The 12,113-nt window shown below is 40.1% G+C and overlaps 1 long non-coding RNA gene across 1 annotated transcript in view; it reads left to right on the top strand.

The window, feature by feature from the left end:
• The window catches only part of LOC132859309 (uncharacterized), a 29,523-nt gene extending 19,095 nt beyond the window's left edge, over positions 1-10,428 (top strand). Inside the window, exons 2-3 of the long non-coding RNA XR_009649728.1 lie at positions 9,288-9,365; positions 10,086-10,428. This is a non-coding gene — a long non-coding RNA (uncharacterized LOC132859309). The remainder of the gene's footprint in view (positions 1-9,287; positions 9,366-10,085) is intronic.
• The last annotated feature ends 1,685 nt before the right edge of the window (positions 10,429-12,113 follow it).

The following is a 12,113-nucleotide window of genomic DNA, read 5'->3' as shown; positions in this document are numbered from 1 at the left end:
TATTCTCCTTTTTCATCTTTCTGTGGTGTTTCAGCAGGTATAAGTAAAATAGACAGAAGGAGCAGAAGAGAGCAGTATGGTGGTGTCTGCTATTTAACATGCACATAGTGCATTAGCACATTAGTGGGGGATACTGGGTGTGTCAAACCTTCCTTTCTGTCTTCATCTTTCATGAAGCATAGACACACATGGGGGGGGGGGGGGGGCTCTCCCGCTCCTTTTCTAGGAATCCCCTCCTTTTTTATTACACATTAAGTGCTGTCTAGATCTTCTCTGCATTTCTGATCCAACAAAATCTCTCTTGATCTGTTTCATTCTGTTCCTCTATTTTTATTCCCTTTTCAACTTCTTCTCTCTTCTCTCCTCTCTTTATATCACACTTTTTTCATTTTTCGCCTAATTTCCCTGTTATCCTCATCTCTTAAACTCTTCTAATTCATCTCCACAGATCTATGTTGTGACCGACATCTACTCTTTGAGTGATTGTGAGGCAAAGAAAAGAGTAAAGAGAGTGACTCACATTTTGCGGTAAGATCAGAGCTGATTCCAAGATGAAAGCAGAGAGAGATTTGTGACATCAGGCTACTAGAAGCGAAAGCACAGTCACTACCTGGCAGAGAAAGTCCCAAGTAAGCCTGGAGGTCCAGTAAATTAACTAAAGACTCTGAGAATAGTCTGATGGAGGAGAAACAGCCACACTTACAGGAAGATGATTGGCATAGCGAAGCAATAAAATGTCAACGATCACAATTCTATTGCTCGTTAACATCTGATGGCTATACAGCGTTCAACTAGCAGTAAGCTTGGCCACAGCTCAACCATCAGCCATATTCTAGAAAACACAACTTGTCATAGTCTTACCATATGGTTCTGCAGATAACCTCCAATCTAAAATAAAGAGCAATAAAGCTTCTTCTTTTGTCCCCATGTTTCCCTATCAAAAAGCAGAAGGGAGCATGTAGCTATGGTTCTCTTTAAGATGTAGTTTTTCCAGTGTGTTCTAAACAAAGTGGCCCTTCTTACTATCTATCAGTGGCAACTAAATTGCCATTGGAGGCAGCGGAAGATGACATTCACTGCCTATTCATCCAAGTGAAGAGAGAAGAGAAATTGAGCAAAAGAAAGCAAACTACATTGTCAAAAGGAGACACATCTTTCAAATTCTCATTTTTCAATTTCTACCGCTCATCGTTTAAATTCCAAGCAGACCATGTAAACACATTTACAGTGGTGTGTCTACATTCCAAACCACATACTACTGCACTAATTAGTATGTTAGCAATACACCCTTGGAAAAAAAGGTTCTTCGAGAGTTTTTTGTATAATTAAGGGTTTCGATTCTTAAACTGTTTTGTTCTACTTGGAATCAACATACACCAATCAGACACAACATTAAAACCACCTGCCTTATTTTATGTTGGTCCTCTTTGTTTTGCCAAAACAGTTCTAATGCACGTATGCTGAATGCAAACACTTTTTGTGGTGAACAGGGGTCAGCATGGACACTCTGACCGGCCTGTGGTTATGCAGCGCAATATACAGCAAGCTGTTATGCACTGTGTGTTTGACAACTTTCTATCGTAGCCAGTAGTTAATCCCCATTAACCTTGGAAGCTTAGGACCCCACAAAACCTTCCTTTAAATCAAGTTCTACTCTTTATTCCATCAAATGCTTGCAACTTCACACAACTTTTTTTCCAGAAGTTCATCTTGGTTAGTGCCAAGTTTTTGATTGGCTTTGTGGGTAAGTAGTAACCATACAGTCAGCTTCAGCAGGCTGGTGCTACAAATCCAGCTCTCATCTTACTACAAATGTGAGTCACACACTTTACTCTCTTCCCTGCATCATCCTAACATCAAACCTCTTGGCAAACACAACAGACATGCATTGATTACTAATAAGAAATGAAGACAAAATTAGCTGAGCAGAACAAAACAAGGTTAAGGAATGTAAACTGTTCCAAAGGATGTTGTCTTCATAATTCTTTGCCGTGAAGAGGCTTGTCTGAGGATAAATAAATGTGTGAGTAAATGTTGTGCAGGCAGGTGTTTCCCGGTTTCACCATGCCATGTTCCGTATTCTGTGAGAACGCCGTCTCAGTGGAGCGAGCCAGTCGCCATGGCAACCCCCATTCCAGTGTCTGAATATGGCATTTTTTGGATACTGTGTGTGAAAATGTTTGAGGGTGTGTTTCATGAAAGCCAATCCAGTGCCCCTGCCAGCTCACATGGACCCAAATCACTGGTATTAACACAGGGAATTTATGACACTATGTGATACTCACTGAAGCAGGGCACATAAAACACACTTGGTATATATGGACACTGCTGCTTTGCATACACGGCTGTGGGTGAGATGCACACCCACCCACACAAACACACAATATAGATATATTGTAAAACAACCCCATTATGGGTTACAGGACAATATCAAAAGTTCCCTCATATTTTTAATTGATGTCTGGTACATCCAGTGCCAAAGCATTTCCATGAGTACATTGGTATCTGAAGTGCTGCTGGTGCTCATTATATTCGGCTTGTAATAGTAGTGCAAGTCATATATATTATACACATTGATTATGGCAGATCAGTAAATATCACACCCATGTGTGGAATCTCCAGAGCTTTATGAGCAGACAGCTGATACAAGTGTGATATTAATAGCAGTAAGTTATAAGAGTAGAAGCCTGCAGGAGGGGAAGAAATGAACCATGCAAGGAATATACAAGCAATCTGCGGATGAATATATGAAGATTCTTATTGTGATTAAAGATAATTAGCAGAAATACAATAGTGTGTGTATTTTTGCTTTTCTGGATTTGTTACTTCTTTAAAGTCACCTTTAACATGTTTTGAAGACAATATATTTTTCTCTCTTACTGTCTGTGTGGGATTTGTCTACATTATCTGGTTTCCTCACCTCCAAAAACATGCATATAGTTGAACTGGTTATGCTAAATTGCCCCAGAGTGTGTGTGGGTGTGTGGTACCCTGTGATGGACTGGCATTATCTTTCCACCTTGGACTCTATGACAGACTCTATGAATATATGTGTATAAATATGCAACCTTACATCTGTCTTCCTTTCGTTAACTAGAATCAGATATTTGCATAACGAAACATGAGTATTGTTAGTATTTTAGTATATTAAACACAAATTAGTGCTCTGCAGTGGTGTACACACACTCTCTCTCTCTCCTCTTGCAGGTTCATTCATGAGCATGGCTGCTTTTATATTAATGGCACTAGAGCCATGTGCAAAAACAAAAAGGCAAGAGATAATCCATGATCAATGCTTATAAGCCTTTAACAACTGTGAAATCACTGAGCAGGCAGCAAAATTTAACTGCATTTTCTTTTTAGACCAATACATCTGTCAACCCCATGCACCGTAACAAATTAGCTGCCCATAAGAAATGATGAGCTTTCTCTGGCCAGAATCCCTCAGTGAAGTTTAAGACAAATTGCCACTACGAACGATCGGAATGCGCGTCATCATGCTAACTGATGCTGACTGGGCCCTTTATGGTCCAAAACGACTGCATTCTCTGCCCAGTGAATGAATAGAACAGGCTGAGCTGTGTTCATTTGAGAAGGAGGCTATTGGTGGAAAAAAGCAAGTAATAGATTTGGGTCTTTCACAGATCAGAATTGTTTTGTGCATTAGTGAGTCTGTGGATAAAAATCACACTGTTTGTTTTTCTGGTAGCAGGGAGGACCCATACACACACTGGGCCTCTGTCTGTGCTCCTCAAGGAGGAGGTGGAGAAACGACACTACAGGCCGCAGTTCTCAGGAGGACCAGCAGGGGACCAGAGAGAGCAGTCTGGGAAGGGTGCGGCTTCTTTTTCAGGTCAATGAGTTCCTTGTGATATGCAGAGCAATGCCTAATACCTGAGCCAAGCAGGGAGCAGCCTCACTCAAAGCACTCATTTACATCCATTCTGCATAGAACTGCACAGCATGCAGATGCACACACACACTATTCACACTATCTTGCATTATAGATATATTATCAAATGCAGCCTATTGGGGAACAGATAAGAAAATAAACCTCTCAAATCACTGCCCACACATTTTTTTTTTGCCTAGACACACACGTCTGCAGATGCTTCACATTTCTAAAAACACACCCACTCTCATAATGTGAACACATTTAAAAGTGCTTCTGCAAAAGTGTGTAAAACCGCTTGAGAATGCAGCGCAGACAGTACGTGTTCAGGTTTTGGCGGGAGAAAAGAGAGGTGTGGTGCAGGAATGAACCCAGCACCCTCTGGCTTGATTAAAACTGTCTGGCTGGCCAGATGTGTCAAAGTGACGGTGTTTGCACTGCGGCAGCAAGTGCCCCTTATTCCCTACAGGCATGAATTTCCAGTGTGTGTGTGTGTGTGTGTGTGTGTGTGTGTGTGTGTGTGTGTGTGTGTGTGTGATGAGGAATACAGAAAGCAAGACAGAGAGAGATGAGGAGATGAGGTGGGCAGGCAGGAGAAGCAGGATCGTGTTACATTAATAAAGCTTTGCTTTGCTGGGCTCTGCTGCAGCACGAGGCTGGGTGAAATGGGGTTGTGCTGGCAGCCGTTCAGCACCAAGGCCCGCCCAGCCACTGTGCTGCTGCAGAATATAATGCCTACACACAGTCACGTTTAAATGCACACACAAATCCCTCAGTGGAACTCATACAGGCGCACTAATATCTTGCTCACATATATACTGCAATGCTGCTTGTATATTATAATGCACTATAGCTCACACCCTTAGTGTAGCGTATCAGCTTTCACTGACCACTATCAAACACAGTTTGATCAGCCACCACCCTCACACACGCCCCGCAAACACACACGTTTCTATGTGTCAGTGAATATTTATGGCTGTTCAGCAGGACGCTGCAGAGACCATGAATAAGCCACTGCAGTGCACTATTTTAAAATGTTTTACTAAGACATGACTATAGTTATTAATTATAATGCACTTAAAAAAACTTTATCCAAATCATAGTACACTACTAAGATAGCTGAAATATTTGCTGGATGTATCATAATATTTGGGCTGGGTCCAAGAAACTGATTTGTCCTGGTATCCAGATGCACGACAAGCCAAAACCGGCACAAATCTGCATTCTGCATTCCAAGCTATACTGAAGCCTCCAACATTTGTATATTATGCTTGCCTTGATTTCTGGGAAATTGGCTTTAAATAGCCCACATAAAATTTTATGCATTTTTATTACATGAGGTGAGGAAACTGTCTTGGCTGCTTTAGAGAGGAAGAGCTACTGTGTAAGGAGTAACACCTGATAGACTGTGCTGTTATAAGAAACTAATCCAAGACAAAATTATATACTACAGCCGGGGTCAAAGCTGTATTACACCCTGTATTCTAGGGATATGCTTGATCTAATGCTATCCTGATCAGAAGAAACTGGGGCTTTGAAAATGCTCACAAAATTCCAAATTTGAAATTACCTCTCAGATGTTGATTGTTTTTTTATGAGATGGAAATTACTATTTTTTCCTATATAACGTGATTAACACAATGAATGCCCACAGTCCAAAAGGATGAGTAAAGCAAACATGTAAACAAACTATTCTGAGAAAATTAATCATAGAGAACACAAAAAAGGAATTAACCAATTTGTGAGGGCGAGGCTAGGACAAAAACAACAAAGCTAAGCTTTAAGCTTAATGTGACTACTGTGGGGCGGATTGTCAAAATCACAAGCTAGTGATTAAACAGCTTTGGGTAACTAATAACACAACAATAGCATCCTAAAATTGGTTATCATATGACTATAGTACTTGAGGTTTATAGTCTCATACATATTAGTCCATTTTTTGAATTTGTTTTAATGAAATAATGACTGAATTCGAAGAATATGACTTTCCTGTTAATATGATTTTGCCAAATGCAAAAAAATGATGCAGATCAAATCAAAAGCATTAGATTATTATTAAATCAAGCACCAGAATAGAGAAAATAGGAACAGTTGAAGTTTATACAACTGTCACCTTATCTTTTTTTTAATCTTTGATGTTTAATTTCATGAGCCTGTGCCCACTGTAGGCTCAGTGTGGATATAAAGAGTGCCTACTGTACTTGAGTTACTGTCAGCTGGCAGGTCTACTATATGTTTTTTAATTTTATATTTTAACACCATTTGGTGTAAACCATTTCTTTTTTTTTTTTTTTTTTATGTGAAAATCCCAGAGGATCAGCAGTTTATAATATACTCAAACCAGCATGCCAGACACCAACCCTTCCATTGTCATAGTCACTGACATCACATTTGTCCTCATTCTGATGATGGATGTGAGCATGAACTCAAACCCATGCCCTGTATCTCCATGTTTATGCATTTTGCTGATGCTACATGATCGACTGTTTGGATAATTGCAAAAATTGTACACTGAAGCAAATCTCTAGCTGTATAACCTCAATACAAGATATTACTATGATAATGCTTTTTGTGTTGTAGTAATAACCTAATATTCTCCTTGTGAGTCGAAGGTCAGCAGATTCTAGAGCTTATTTCAGCCGGTTTATTTACATGACATTGTGAAGCAAAGTACACAAAATATTTTGTAACTGTATTACTCGAAATGGAAATGTTGCCATAATTATCCTGAGAGAAGATCAATGTTTAAAAAAGCCCTTGTAAGTCATTCCTCACTTTAGTTGTTTTATTTGATGATGTACCCTTCAGGCGCTCACATTCTGCTGAATAAATCTTCAATAAGACAGAATTTTTGGTCTTGTTCCTTTCTTGTGTCTGTCCACTTTCTTTTCGTCTGCACTGCAGTGAGGACAGAAGGGATGTATTTTATTCCGTAATAAACGCTCACAGGTATATCTCTCTCTTTGGTGATTTATTATACTCAAACATCACTGCAAAACCTACAAGCAAAATGTAATTGTATATCATTACAAAAACAACACTGTGCCAAGCAGCCAGCTCACACTCAGCTTTAGAAGGCAATGAGAAAGCTCATGTAATTTCATATTGCAGTAAACAGCCTAACCACACCTCTTGATAACCTATTTGTTCAAACCAAATTAATGGACTTATTTTTTTTTGCTTGTGTTATGATCAAGAAATTGCAAAATACAATGTATGAATGCATTATGATAATTAATTATGGCATACAGGAGGAAAGTTCATTAGAAATGTTCACATCTTTTCATATCAATCATGTTTAAGCAGGTTTGACATGCACAGTGTTGACACTTATATAAGCTTCCATTGACTGCTAAGGTTAACAGGCAATTCAGCTGAAAGTCGGCAAAATAAAAACCCCTTTATTCTGCTCTACACACACAAACAGTTTATTATTCTTTTCTTTGTCTGTACGTGTGGAGACGCACGTATTTCATGAATAGTACATTTGTGTGTGTGTGTGTGTGTGTGTGTGTGTGTTTGTGTGTACGTGCGTGTGTATGTATATCATTGACATACTAATGATGGGTTTTTAGCTTTTCAGAATCTGAGGGTGGAAAAGCAGGAGCGTAATGCAGATGTTCGCCACAACTTGCAAATAGAAAGGCTGCACACATTTTCTCCTGAGGTATGACAGCTCCCCATGTCTGTAATTAGACAGCCATAGGCTTTGAAAAGGACGGGGTCCTCCAAATTCCTCAGTTCAAGCCTGCTGCACATAAAAGCCACCGGCCAGCTGTTGTGTGAGGAGGAAATTGGGCCCAGATGAAGGGTTTAGGCTCCATAAAGAGAATCGCTCTCCAGATGCAAGGGAGTTACGGTCACCCTGACCACCATTACTGTAGTACACCACTGAGTCATTGCCCTGCTAAAGAGCTCACTCTCTCTCTCAGACAGGAGGCTCAGAAAACCCTTTTTCTGTTGCTCTTCTGTGTGTGTGTGTGTCTGTGAGAAAGGATATGTCCTACTTTTAAGGAGGTCATGAAATACCACATACAGTAGAGATAAAAGCAAGTCTGACTCATACTGAGAATCATAATCAGGTGCTCTGGTTACATCCGACGTACATTTAAACTGTATAGTATAAATTATAAAGCAATGTCCCCATCAACATCTGAGTCATATCTAAAATGCTTGATATCATACAATACATCATGAAGGCACCACATTCTGTAATGTCAAGACTTTATTGTTGCAGGAACGGGTCACAAAAATAAAAAGCATTTCTCTTACCTGAAAGGTAACTCAGTGTTTAGGCCGTTTCACTATTGATCAGAAGGTTCTGTGTTTAAATCACACCACAGCCAAGCTGCTACCCCTGGGCCCTTGAGAAAGGACCCTCCTCTGATCTGTTGTTTAACTGAGATGTATGTAAGTCACTCAGGATAAGGGGATCTGCCAAATACCATAAATGTAAACGTGCCTATCCTGGGAACATCAGGTGAGAGGTGGGAAGAAACCCTGGATGGATTCCCAGTTTTATTGCACATATATTCACACACTCATTCACTCTTCACTTACATGTCATCATCCAGCTCCAGGCATGTTTTTGAGAGGTGGTAGGAAGCCAGAGGCACTAGAAGATACCCAAACAGAGAAGAGGGGTTCATGCAAAGTTCAGAAACAAACACTGTAGAGCTGTGAGGCAACACTACTCTCTAGACTTCCATGCTGCCATGTTTCTTAATTTTGTACTGGGGCTTTGGAACAAGGTCTCACTATGGCATTTCCGTAAATATATTCCAACTCACTGTAAATATCTGCCTCAGACTGCATCCAGTTCTTAAACAATGCTAAAGTGAATACGGCAATGAGAAATCTCATGTAATTTCATACGCATTTACTGTATATGAATACAGGAGAATGTAATCTAATGAACGAAGCTGTGTTGTTAAGCACTGCAACATTATGGTTAAAGCGAACTTGGACGACCAGAATCGCTTTATTTGTCGAGTCAAGTCTTGTCAAGAAGCTACAGCTGGTGCAATCCACAGTAAATTAAAACAACGTTTCTCCAGAACCATGGTGCTACATAAAACTAAGTACACTATACAGTACAACATAAAGTGCATTCTGCTCCCTCCTGTCCACTCCCTGGGCCTTTTATTCCAAAACATAACCAAATATTTAGATTTCAGTGCTGTCGTGTACCTATGGAAAGTATTTTGGATGTAATTTTCTTTATTTGTTAGCTACATTAGTCTCATTATCACCAGTTAAAATCTAAAAAAGGCAAAAGTTACACCTGTTCTGCCTTTCATACCAGCTCCTGTCTGTATAAAGGAAAAATTAAAAAAATTTTTTTTCTACAGTTGGGTCTCATTTTTGCTCTCTGTTCTTATCTGTTCCTTTCCAGAGTGTGCTTAAGTGGGCTCTCCAACCTATAATACAAACATGTGAACCACCTGTGTTCGTTCACATGCGAACCAGCTGTGTAAGTAAAGATCAGAAAAATCTTGTTTCTTCTCAGCCAGATAACTGCAGGTTAGAAAGTGTTAAAGTCAGAAGCAAGAGTCTAGTACAAGCTATGCTTAGACTTGTGCATTACACTATTTGACAGGTTCCCTCTTTTTCATTCTGGGAAGGTCCGATCGACATCAGGAAAGTAGGGCCACCCCAGCAGGTACAGAAACATTGGTCTTCTACTTCACATTTTCTATTAGCTCAGATGTGGCTCTATAAATAGGGCTACTGTGAAGTGAAAGCAGAGGAGTTTAAAAAAGGAAAAACAGGGCTGTTACTGTGGCCTGAACAACCCCAGTCCTGTCCCAAAGCCCCTGTGGCAATGTGTGTGTATATGTGTGTGTGTGTATGTGTCTGTGTGTGTGTAATAGATGAGGGGCCTTATTTCTCAAGCCAGACGGGACTTGACGGCTGAGAATTGCGTCTTGTTTCTTTCACGCCACGCACTAGACATCTAGGCACCAGACAGATGACTTTTAGGCCTGGCACTGGGCAACTGGGCTTCTGTTTTTGTAAGAAAAGACCATGACCAGAAAATTAATGTGAAACAGATTTGCAAAGAAAGTGATGTCATAATCCAGCCACGAGAGAAGCCCAATGTCAATCTACTTAAAATTATGACATATTTTCAACACAATATGTACTGCTGTGATTTGCCACTTTTTTCTCTCTTTTCTTGACACTGGACTAGTGGGTGAGGTGAGCTTCCAGGCTGTGAAGAGCTGCTCTGTTCCCAAGACAAAAAGCCCACATTCAAACAGAAGAAAGTGGAGTTTCCGGCATGAGGTCATTGTGTTGTGTAGGAGAGGAAGAGCAGAGGACTTGAGGTGAAGACAAGATGGATGAACAAAGGAAGTAGGGAGAAAGAGGAGAGAGAGAGGGTACTGAGTTCATAGCATCACAGCCTGGTAACACAAAATCACAGACACCCAAACACTAACACTCACACCAGGTTGCAAAACTAGAGGCCACAGTGAGATGAACTAGACCTTCTGGAATTGTTGACGTTGCATTGGACCAGGAAAACAAATTGTAATTTTTAACAGACATATTTTATCAATAATGTTTCACTGATTCTATTTTTTTATTAATGTATGATAAAGCATAAATGGTATTTGATTTATGATGATAAACAGAAAATGGGAAAACCAAGCTCTACTTTATAGTATGTATTCATATTTCAGTCAAATTTTCCATAAACATAATGTTTTGTTTTTCATTTAAATAAAGGTGCAAATTTTGCTGAATGGCCCAAAATGGTTTCAGATTTATAATTGCACGTTTTAAAATAAAATGACACCATTGAATTCTTCCCATATCCCATGGGTTTGATCCTGGTTCTCCAGTTTCCATCCACATCATAAAAACATGCCAGTCAGTGAATTGGCTATGCTAAATTATCCCTAGTTGTGAATGAGTGTGTGTATTGTTTCTTGTAATGGACTGGCATTCCATACAGCATGTATTCAGACCCCATGTCCATGTTACTGATGCCAGGCTCCAGTTCTATCATGATCCTGACAATATAGACATGATTGTAGAAAACGAATTATAGAAAACGAATGAATTAACAACTAATGGACCATGCTGTGCTGTATGTTCTAGCTAACTTGTTAACTTTTGGCTGCTGTTTGAATTGAGTGATGGTTTGGTGGCAGATGTTTTTGACTAATTATTGGCCTGCATTGCTTACGGCTTCATCCAGATATTGCTGTTCAGTAGTCTGGAAAGAAAGGTAAGCAAATTTAGCAACCAACTGGTCTCTTAATACTGGAAATATTAAAATATTAAGTGCTGTAAGGTCAGGATGGACGCCTTAAAACACACAAAATCTGGTAGATCGTCCATGGCTCTTGATTCACTCCCCAAAAGAGATTTCCGTTTTCTGAGAGAAGGCCGAGCCCTGCACCCTTTGAAGGAGTGCTCAACTGTTGTTCCCAAATCAGCAAAGGATAATCTGGCTGAACATAGCACTGTACAATGGTGAGTGTGGTATCAGCCTGGTAAGCTCACACAGATAGGGGAGAAATAGTGATGATGTGCTTCAGGGGAAGAGGCGTTGGCTAGGAGCAGCTAAAGTGTCAACACACACAAACCTTACTTATGAGTAATCCTGCAAATTCCAAAGGTAATAGCAAAGGGCTGGTCTCTGTCTACACCCTTTACAAACACATATACAAACACAGGCTCCTACACACTGCATGTGTGCAAGGCTTTCAGTCTGGAAGACTCTCCATAGTGCCTTTAATATTTGGTTCATTGATTTAAGATTACCAAGCTGTACTTGTAAAGCTGTACTGAGTGCACTTGCTTTTGTGTCAGCACAGCTGGATTTATGAAGCAGTCCCCAGACTATGATCAATGCATGAAGATGCAAGGGCGAAGAATGATGCATGTATGTAATGCAATGTTGGTCAGCACATGTACACAGACATATCCACAGCTAAGCACCAGAAAGCAGAACAGACACACCCAGCACTGCAATATGACCAGAAGCCAACCAGTCACTACTTGCTAGAGTGACGGAATAAGGAATAGAGGAGACATTTAATAGAGTATTTATTGTGAATAGAGGCATTGTCCTTTTCAAAATTTTTGGCACCAGAGTAATGAGGTGCCAAATCTTTTTCTTTACTGTAGTAGTAAAAATCATGTGGGCTTGTCTTTGATGCACTCAGAGTCCCAGCGCTCTTGTCCATGCACTTTTCCCAACATTTTG

The sequence above is a fragment of the Tachysurus vachellii genome, chromosome 16 (assembly GCF_030014155.1).
Source record: "Tachysurus vachellii isolate PV-2020 chromosome 16, HZAU_Pvac_v1, whole genome shotgun sequence".
NCBI lineage: Eukaryota > Metazoa > Chordata > Actinopteri > Siluriformes > Bagridae > Tachysurus > Tachysurus vachellii.
The sequence above is the reverse complement of the archived record's forward strand: the minus strand, read 5'-3'. Positions and strand labels throughout refer to the sequence as shown.